Source organism: Oncorhynchus kisutch, unplaced genomic scaffold, assembly GCF_002021735.2.
Source record: "Oncorhynchus kisutch isolate 150728-3 unplaced genomic scaffold, Okis_V2 scaffold724, whole genome shotgun sequence".
Classification (NCBI taxonomy): Eukaryota; Metazoa; Chordata; class Actinopteri; order Salmoniformes; family Salmonidae; genus Oncorhynchus; species Oncorhynchus kisutch.
The window spans coordinates 1-10,734 of record NW_022262669.1 but is presented as its reverse complement, the minus strand read 5'-3'; the positions used below and the strand labels follow the sequence as shown (position 1 = coordinate 10,734).

At 43.6% G+C, this 10,734-nt stretch overlaps 1 pseudogene; it reads left to right on the top strand.

Moving 5' to 3' along the window:
- The window catches only part of LOC116361511 (protein sidekick-1-like), a 37,791-nt pseudogene extending 33,176 nt beyond the window's left edge, over positions 1–4,615 (top strand).
- Positions 4,616–10,734: the final 6,119 nt, after the last annotated feature.

The following is a 10,734-nucleotide window of genomic DNA, read 5'->3' as shown; positions in this document are numbered from 1 at the left end:
GAGAGAGAAGAGGGAGAGGGAGGGAAGGAGAGAGCGGGGAGGGAGAGAGAAAAGGGAGGGATTATTCAGACCCTTTACTCAGTACTTTGTTGAAGCACTCTTGGCATCGATTACAGCCTTGAGTATTCTTGTGTATGACGCTACAAGCTTGGCAAACTGTATTTGGGGAGTTTCTCCCATTCCTCTCTGCAGATCTTCTCAACCTCTGTCAGGTTGGATGGGAGCGTCGCTGCACAGCTATTTTCAAGTCTCTCCAGAGATTTTCAATCGAGTTCAAGTCCGGGCTCTGGCTGGGCCACACAAGGAATTCAGAGACTTGTCCCGAAGCCACTTCTGCGTTGTCCTTTGTCTGTGTGCTTAGGGTTGTTGTTCTGTTGGAAGGTGAACCTTCGCCCCAGTCTAAGGTCCTGAGTGCTCTGGAGCAGGTTTTCATCAATTATCTCTCTGTACTTTATTTTAATTGGAGCAGGTTTTCATCAAGGATTTCTCTGTACTTTGCTCCATTTATTTTTTGCCCCTGACTCCCCCAGTTCCTGCTGCTGCTGAAAAACAGCCGCCACAGCATGACGCTGCCGCCACCATGCTTCACCCTAGGGATGGTTCCAGGTTTCCTCCAGACGTGATGCTGCCGCCACCATGCTTCACCCTAGGGATGGTTCCAGGTTTCCTCCAGACGTGACTCTTGACATTCAGGCCAAAGAGTTCAATCTTGGTTTCATCAGACCAGAGAATCTTGTTTCTCATGGTCTGAGAGTCTTTTAGATTGCCTTTATGGCAAACTCCAAGTGAGGCTCTCATGTGCCTTTTACTGAGTGGCTTCCGTCTGTCCACTCTTCCATAAAGGCCTGATTGGTTGGAGTGCTGCAGAGATGGTTTGTCCTTCGGAAGGTTCTCCCATCTCCACAGAGGAACTCTAGAGCTCTGTGAGAGTGACCATCGAGTCCATGGTCACCTCCCTGACCAAGGCCTTCTCCCCGATTTCTCAGTTTGCCCGGGCAGCCAGCTCTAGGAAGAGTCTTAGTGGTTCCAAAATCTTCCATTTAAGAATGATGGAGGCCACTGTGTTCTTTGGGACCTTCAATGCTGCAGACATTTATTGTACCCTTCCCCAGATCTGTGCCTCAATACAATCCTGTCTCGGAGCTCTACGGACAATTCCTTCGACCCCATGGCTTGTTTTTTTTTGCTCTGACATGCACTGTCAACTGTGGGATCTTATATAGACAGGTGTGTGCCTTCTCAAATCATGTCCAATCAATTGAATTTGCCCACAGGTGGACTCCAATCAAGTTGTAGAACCATCTCAAGGATGATCAATGGAAACAGGATGCACATGAGCTCAGTTTAGAGTCTCATAGTAATGAGTCTGAATACTGATGGAAATAAGGTATTTTTGATATTTGTTTTTAATAAATTTGCAAACATTTCTAAAAAAAAACTGTATTCTCTTTGTCATTGTGGGATATTGTGTTGTATATTGCTGAGGGAAATGTGTTATTTAATCCATTTTAGAATAAGGCTTTATTGTAACAAAATGTGGAATAAGCCAGTGGAATAGAGTTCCATGTGGTGGCATGTCTTGTGGGGTATGGTATGGGTGTCCGAGCTGTGTGCCAGTAGTTCAAACCAGACACCTCGGTGCATTCAACATGTCAATACCTCTCACAAATACAAGTAGTGATGAAGTCAATCTCTCTTCCACTTTTGAACCAGAAGAGATTGACATTCTTCTATATAATAGTGTAGAGAGATGGTTGATATAGGAGAACCAGGAGAGATTGATATTCATATTATTATTGATGGTTGATATAGGAGAACCAGGAGAGATTGATATACACATGATTCATTTTTGCTCCCCGTATCATTGTTAAGGACCAGCCGTGCCGCCCTGTTCAGAGTCAATAGCTCTGTATTTATTGTCTCCCCGTGTCATTTTTAAGGACCAGCCGTGCCGCCCTGTTCAGAGTCAATAGCTCTGTATTTATTGTCTCCCCGTGTCATTGTTAAGGACCAGCCGTGCCGCCCTGTTCAGAATCAATAGCTCTGTATTTATTGTCTCCCTGTGTCATTGTTAAGGACCAGCCGTGCCGCCCTGTTCAGAGTCAATAGCTCTGTATTTATTGTCTCCCTGTGTCATTTTTAAGGACCAGCCGTGCCGCCCTGTTCAGAGTCAATAGCTCTGTATTTATTCTATATAATATTCCTAGGTCCTTCTTTGTAGCACCTGACCACACGACTGAACAGTAGTCCAGGTGCGATAAAACCAGGGCTTTTAGGACCTGCCTTGTTGATAGTGTGTTAAGAAGGTAGAAACTAGGACCTGCCTTGTTGATAGTGTTGTAAGAATGCAGAAACAAGGGCCTGTAGGACCTACCTTGTTGATAGTGTTGTTAAGAAGGCAGAAACCAGGGCCTGTAGGACCTGCCTTGTTGATAGTGCTGTTAAGAAGGCTGAAACCAGGGCCTGTAGGACCTGCCTTGTTGATAGTGTTATTAAGAAGGTAGAAACTAGAGGCTGTAGGACCTGCCTTGTTGATAGTGTTGTTAAGAAGGTAGAAACTCGGGCCTGTAGGACCTGCCTTGTTGATAGTGTTGTTAAGAAGGCAGAGCAGTTGCTTTATCATGGGACAGACTTCTCCCCATCTTAGCTACTGTTGTATCAATATGTTTTCACCATGACAGTTACAATCCAGGGTTACTCCAAGCAGTTTAGTCATCTCAACTGCTCAATTCCACATTATTAAGTACAAGATTTAGTTGAGGTTTAGTGAATGTTTGTCCCAAATACAATGCTTTCGTGTTTTTGAAATATTTAAGATTAACTTATTCCTTGCCACTCACTCTGAAACGAACTGCTGATCTTTTTTTAAGTGTTGCAGTCATTTCAGTCGCTGTAGTAGCTGATGTGTTATAGTGTTGAGTCCATCCGCATACATAGACACACTGTCTTTACTCAAGCAAGTAGCATGTCATTAGTAAAGATTGAAAAAAAAATAAGGTGCCTAGACAGCTTGCCCTGGGGAATTCCTGATTCTACCTGGATTGTGTTGGATAGGCTTCCATTCTAGAACCCTCTGTGTTCTGTTAGACAGGTAACTCTTTATCCACATATAGCAGGGGGTGTAAAGCCACAACAAGTTTTTTCCAGCAGCAGACTATGATCGATAATGTGTGTTTGTCCCATATCAATATAAACTTCTCAAGGATGCTCAATATTCAGCCCCCGGCTTGTCTAAACTGCTTCCTTATTGACACACACACACACACATATCCTTGTGGACATATCCTTGTAGGTAGCAACCACACTAATCTCCTCAATATTCAATATACAGAATATAGAGTACACAATCTCTCTGTCTCAATATACAGAATATAGAGTACACAATCTCTCTGTCTCAATATACAGAATATAGAGTACACAATCTCTCTGTCTCACTATTCAATATACAGAATATAGAGTACACAATCTCTCTGTCTCATATACAGAATATAGAGTACACAATCTCTCTGTCTCAATATACAGAATATAGAGTACACAATCTCTCTGTCTCAATATACAGAATATAGAGTACACAATCTCTCTGTCTCACTATTCAATATACAGAATATAGAGTACACAATCTCTCTGTCTCAATATACAGAATATAGAGTACACAATCTCTCTGTCTCAATATACAGAATATAGAGTACACAATCTCTCTGCCTCATAAAGTGTCTGTGTGTGTGTGTGTGCGTGTGTGTGTGCGTGCGTGCGTGTGTGTGTGTGTGCGTGTGTCTGCGGGTGTGTGTGTGTGTGTGCGTGTGTGTCTGCGGGTGTGTGTGTGTGTATTGATTGTTCCTGGTGTGTCAGAGAATGAGCATCAGAGGATGGAGTCAACAACATGCAGAGATCAGATGAGAGGAAAGGGACTCATTCATCAGCTTGTTTTGGCTGGACGTTGTGCGGACGTTGTGCGGACGTTGTGCGGACGTTGTGCGGACGTTTTGTTTATGTTGTGTGGATGTTGGGTGGACGTTGTGTGGACGTTTTGTTTATGTTGTGTGGATGTTGGGTGGACGTTGTGTGGACGTTGTGCGAACGTTGTGCGGACGTTGTGCGGACGTTTTGTTTATGTTGGGTGGACGTTGTGTGGACGTTTTGTTATGTTGTGTGGATGTTGGGTGGACGTTGTGCGGACGTTGTGCGGACGTTGTGCGGACGTTTTGTTTATGTTGTGTGGATGTTGGGTGGACATTGTGTGGACGTTTTGTTTATGTTGTGTGGATGTTGGGTGGACGTTGTGTGGACGTTGTGTGGACGTTTTGTTTATGTTGTGTGGATGTTGTGGTGGACGTTGTGTGGACGTTGTGTTTACATTCTCCATGTGCTGAAATGATATTGTGGAGAAACTGAAATCCCTGTCTGGTTTTATGTCTCTCCTACAGAGCCATGTCGTTGGACAATCAGCTCTGAAATCCCTGTCTGGTTTTATGTCTCTCCTACAGAGCCATGTCGGACAATCAGCTGGTTGTCTTGTCGGCCAGGACGGCTGACGCGGGGCGGTACTACGTACAGGCGGTCAACGGGCTGACCGGACAGAACCACACCTCTCCCTCTGTCTACCTCAGCATGGCTGGTAAGACAAGTCATGTATACAATCTGTATATACACAGGTAGACTATACCTCCCACTATACTGTATATACACAGGTAGACTATACCTCTACTATACTGTATATACACAGGTAGACTATACCTCCACTATACTGTATATACACAGGTAGACTATCCCTCCACTATACTGTATATACACAGGTAGACTATACCTCCACTGTACTGTATATACACAGGTAGACTATACCTCCACTATACTGTATATACACAGGTAGACTATACCTCTACTGTACTGTATATACACAGGTAGACTATACCTCCACTATACTGTATATACACAGGTAGACTATCCCTCCACTATACTGTATATACACAGGTAGACTATACCTCCACTATACTGTATATACACAGGTAGACTATACCTCCACTATACTGTATATACACAGGTAGACTATACCTCTACGATACTGTATATACACAGGTAGACTACACCTCCACTATACTGTATATACACAGGTAGACTATACCTCCACTATACTGTATATACACAGGTAGACTATCCCTCCACTATACTGTATATACAAGGTAGACTACACCTCCACTATACTGTCCTCTATACCTCCACTATACTGTATATACACAGGTAGACTATACCTCTACTATACTGTATATACACAGGTAGACTATACCTCCACTATACTGTATATACACAGGTAGACTATACCTCCACTATACTGTATATACACAGGTAGACTAACCTCTACGATACTGTATATACACAGGTAGACTACACCTCCACTATACTGTATATACACAGGTAGACTATACCTCCACTATACTGTATATACACAGGTAGACTATCCCTCCACTATACTGTATATACACAGGTAGACTACACCTCCACTATACTGTCCTCTATACCTCCACTATACTGTATATACACAGGTAGACTATACCTCTACTATACTGTATATACACAGGTAGACTATACCTCACTATACTGTATATACACAGGTAGACTATACCTCCACTATACTGTATATACACAGGTAGACTATACCTCTACGATACTGTATATACACAGGTAGACTACACCTCACTATACTGTATAATACACAGGTAGACTATACCTCCACTATACTGTATATACACAGGTAGACTATACCTCCACTATACTGTATATACACAGGTAGACTATACCTCCACTATACTGTATATACACAGGTAGACTATACCTCCACTATACTGTATATACACAGGTAGACTATACCTCCACTATACTGTATATACACAGGTAGACTATACCTCTACTATACTGTATATACACAGGTAGACTATACCTCCACTATACTGTCCTCTAGACCTCCACTATACTGTCCTCTATACCTCCACTATACTGTCCTCTAGACCACCACTATACTGTCCTCTATACTGTCCTCTAGACCTCCACTATACTGTCCTCTATACTGTCCTCTAGACCTCCACTATACTGTCCTCTACACCACCACTATACTGTCCTCTATACTGTCCTCTAGACCTCCACTATACTGTCCTCTATACTGTCCTCTAGACCTCCACTATACTGTCCTCTATACTGTCCTCTAGACCTCCACTTACTGTCCTCTATACCTCCACTATACTGTCCTCTATACTGTCCTCTATACCTCCACTATACTGTCCTCTATACTGTCCTCTATACCTCCACTATACTGTCCTCTATACCTCTACTATACTGTCCTCTATACCTCTACTATACTGTCCTCTACACCACCACTATACTGTCCTCTAGACCTCCACTATACTGTCCTCTAGACCTCCACTATACTGTCCTCTATACCTCCACTATACTGTCCTCTATACCTCCTCTATACTGTCCTCTACACCTCCACTATACTGTCCTCTAGACCTCCACTATAATGTCCTCTATACCTCTATATACTGTCCTCTATACCTCCACTATACTGTCCTCTATACTGTCCTCTATACCACCACTATACTGTCCTCTATACCTCCACTATACTGTCCTCTATACTGTCCTCTATACCACCACTATACTGTCCTCTATACTGTCCTCTAGACCTCCACTATACTGTCCTCTATACAGCCACTATACTGTCCTCTATACCTCCACTATACTGTCCTCTATACTGTCCTCTATACTGTCCTTATACCTCCACTATACTGTCCTCATACTGTCCTCTATACTGTCCTCTATACCACCACTATACTGTCCTCTATACCTCCACTATACTGTCCTCTATACTGTCCTCTATACCTCCACTATATGTCCCTATACTGTCTCTATACCTCCACTATACTGTCCTCTATACCTCTACTATACTGTCCTCTATACCTCTACTATACTGTCCTCTACACCACCACTATACTGTCCTCTAGACCTCCACTATACTGTCCTCTAGACCCTCCACTATACTGTCCTCTATACCTCCACTATACTGTCCTCTATACTGTCCTCTATACCTCCACTATACTGTCCTCTATACTGTCCTCTATACTGTCCTCTAGACCTCCACTATACTGTCCTCTAGACCTCCACTATACTGTCCTCTACACTCCACTATACTGTCCTCTAGACCTCCACTATATGTCCTCTACACCTCCACTATACTGTCCTCTATACTGTCCTCTATACCTCCACTATACTGTCCTCTACACCTCCATATACTGTCTCTAGACCTCCACTATACTGTCCTCTATACCTCCACTATACTGTCCTCTAGACCTCCACTATACTGTCCTCTACACCTCCACTATAGTCCTCTATACTGTCCTCTATACCTCCACTATACTGTCCTCTACACCTCCACCTAACTGTCCTCTATACCTCCACTATACTGTCCTTCCACCTCCACTATACTGTCCTCTAGACCTCCACTATACTGTCCTCTACACCTCCACTATACTGTCCTCTATACTGTCCTATATCTGTCCTCTATACTGTCCTCTATACCTCCACTATGCTGTCCTTACACTGTCCTCTATACTGTCCTCTAACCTCCACTATACTGTCCTCTATACTGTCCTCTATACCACCACTATACTGTCCTCTATACCTCCACTATACTGTCCTCTATACTGTCCTCTATAACACCACTATACTGTCCTCTATACTGTCCTCTAGACCTCCACTATACTGTCCTCTATACAGCCACTATACTGTCCTCTATACCTCCACTATACTGTCCTCTATACTGTCCTCTATACCTCCACTATACTGTCTCTTAACGTCCTCTATACTGTCCTCTAGACCTCCACTATACTGTCCTCTACACCTCCACTATACTGTCCTCTATACTGTCCTCTATACCTCCACTATACTGTCCTCTATACCTCCACTATACTGTCCTCTATACTCTCCTCTAGACCTCCACTATACTTCCTCTACACCTCCACTATACTGTCCTCTATACTGTCCTCTATACCTCCACTATACTGTCCTCTATACTGTCCTCTATACCTCTACTATACTGTCCTCTACACCTCCACTATACTGTCTCTAGACCTCCACTATACTGTCCTCTACACCTCCACTATACTGTCCTCTATACTGTCCTCTATACCTCCCACTATACTGTCCTCTAGACCTCCACTATACTGTCCTCTATACCTCCACTATACTGTCCTCTATACTGTCCTCTAGACCTCCACTATACTGTCCTCTATACTGTCCTCTAGACCTCCACTATACTGTCCTCTAGACCTCCACTATACTGTCCTCTATACCTCCACTATACTGTCCTCTATACCTCCACTATACTGTCCTCTATACCTCCACTATACTGTCCTCTATACCTCCACTATACTGTCCTCTGGACCTCCACTATACTGTCCTCTATACTGTCTATATACTCTACTATACTGTCCTCTACAACACCCACTATACTGTCCTCTACACCACACTATACTGTCCTCTACACCTCCACTATACTGTTCCTACACCTCCACTATTACTGTCCTCTACACCTCCACTATACTGTCCTCTATACTGTCCTCTAGACCTCCACTATACTGTCCTCTAGACCTCCACTATACTGTCCTCTAGACCTCCACTATACTGTCCTCCTACACACCACCACTATACTGTCCTCTATACCTCCACTATACTGTCCTCTACACCTCCACTATACTGTCCTCTATACTCCACTATACTGTCCTCTAGACCTCTACTATACTGTCCTCTAGACCTCCACTATACTGTCCTCTATACCACCACTATATTGTCCTCTAGACCTCACTATACTGTCCTCTATACTGTCCTCTATACCTCTACTATACTGTCCTCTACACCTCCACTATACTGTCCTCTACACCTCCACTATACTGTCCTCTAACCTCCACTATACTGTCCTCTATACCTCCACTATACTGTCCTCTATACCTCCACTATACTGTCCTCTACACCTCCACCTAACTGTCTCTATACCTCCACTATACTGTCCTCTATACCCCACTATACTGTCCTCTATACTGTCCTCTATACCTCCACTATACTGTCCTCTAGACCTCCACTATACTGTCCTCTACACCTCCACTATACTGTCCTCTAGACCTCCAATATACTGTCCTCTACACCTCCACTATACTGTCCTCTATACTGTCCTCTATACCTTTCACTACTATACTGTCCTCTACACCTCCACTATACTGTCCTCTAGACCTCCACTATACTGTCCTCTACACCTCCACTATACGTCTTAGACCTCCACTTACTGTCCTCTATACTGTCCTCTAGACCTCCACTATACTGTCCTCTATACTGTCCTCTATACCTCCACTATACTGTCCTCTACACCTCCACTATACTGTCCTCTAGACCTCCAATATACTGTCCTCTATACTGTCCTCTATACTGTCCTCTATACCTCCACTATACTGTCCTCTAGACCTCCACTATACTGTCCTTATACCTCCACTATACTGTCCTCTAGACCTCCACTATACTGTCCTCTACACTGTCCTCTATACCTCCACTATACTGTCCTCTATACTGTCCTCTATACCTCCACTATACTGTCCTCTAGACCTCCACTATACTGTCCTCTATACTGTCCTCTATACCTCCACTATACTGTCCTCTATACTGTCCTCTATACCTCCACTATACTGTCCTCTAGACCTCCACTATACTGTCCTCTATACCTCCACTATACTGTCCTCTATACTGTCCTCTAGACCTCCACTATACTGTCCTCTACACAACACCACTATACTGTATATACCTCTACTTACTGTCCTCTATACCTCCACTATACTGTCCTCTATACTGGCCTCTATACCTCCACTATACTATCCTACACCTCCACTATACTGTCCTCTACACCTCCACTATACTGTCCTCTACACTCCACTATACTGTCTCTACACCTCCACTATACTGTCCTCTATACCTCCACTATAACTGTCCTCTAGACCTCCACTATACTGTCCTCTATACCTCTACTATACTGTCTTCTAGACCTCCACTATACTGTCCACTATACTGTACTCTATACCAGCACTATACTGTCCTCTATACTGTCCTCTAGACCTCCACTATACTGTCCTCTACACCACCACTATACTGTCCTCTATACCTCTACTATACTGTCCTCTATACCTCCACTATACTGTCCTCTAACATCCACTATACTGTCCTCTATACCTCTACTATACTGTCTCTATACCTCCACTATACTGGTCCCCCTCCCACCCACTATACTGTCTTCTAGACCTCCACTATACTGTCCAAATATACTGTCCTCTATACTCCTCCACACTATACTGTCCTCTACACCTCCACAAAACTTCCTCTATACCTCCACTATACTGTCCTCTATACCTCCACTATACTGTCCTCTATACTGTCCTCTATACCTCCACTATACTGTCCTCTATACCTCCACTATACTGTCCTCTATACCTCCACTATACTGTCCTCTAGACTCCACTATACTGTCCTCTATACTGTCCTCTATACCTCCACTATACTGTCCTCTACACCTCCACTATTACTGTCCTCTATACCTCCTCTATACTGTCCTCTATTCCTCCTCTATACTGTCCTCTATCCCTCCACTATACTGTCCTCTATACCTCCACTAGACTGTCCTCTACAACCTCCACTATACTGTCCTCTCTATAC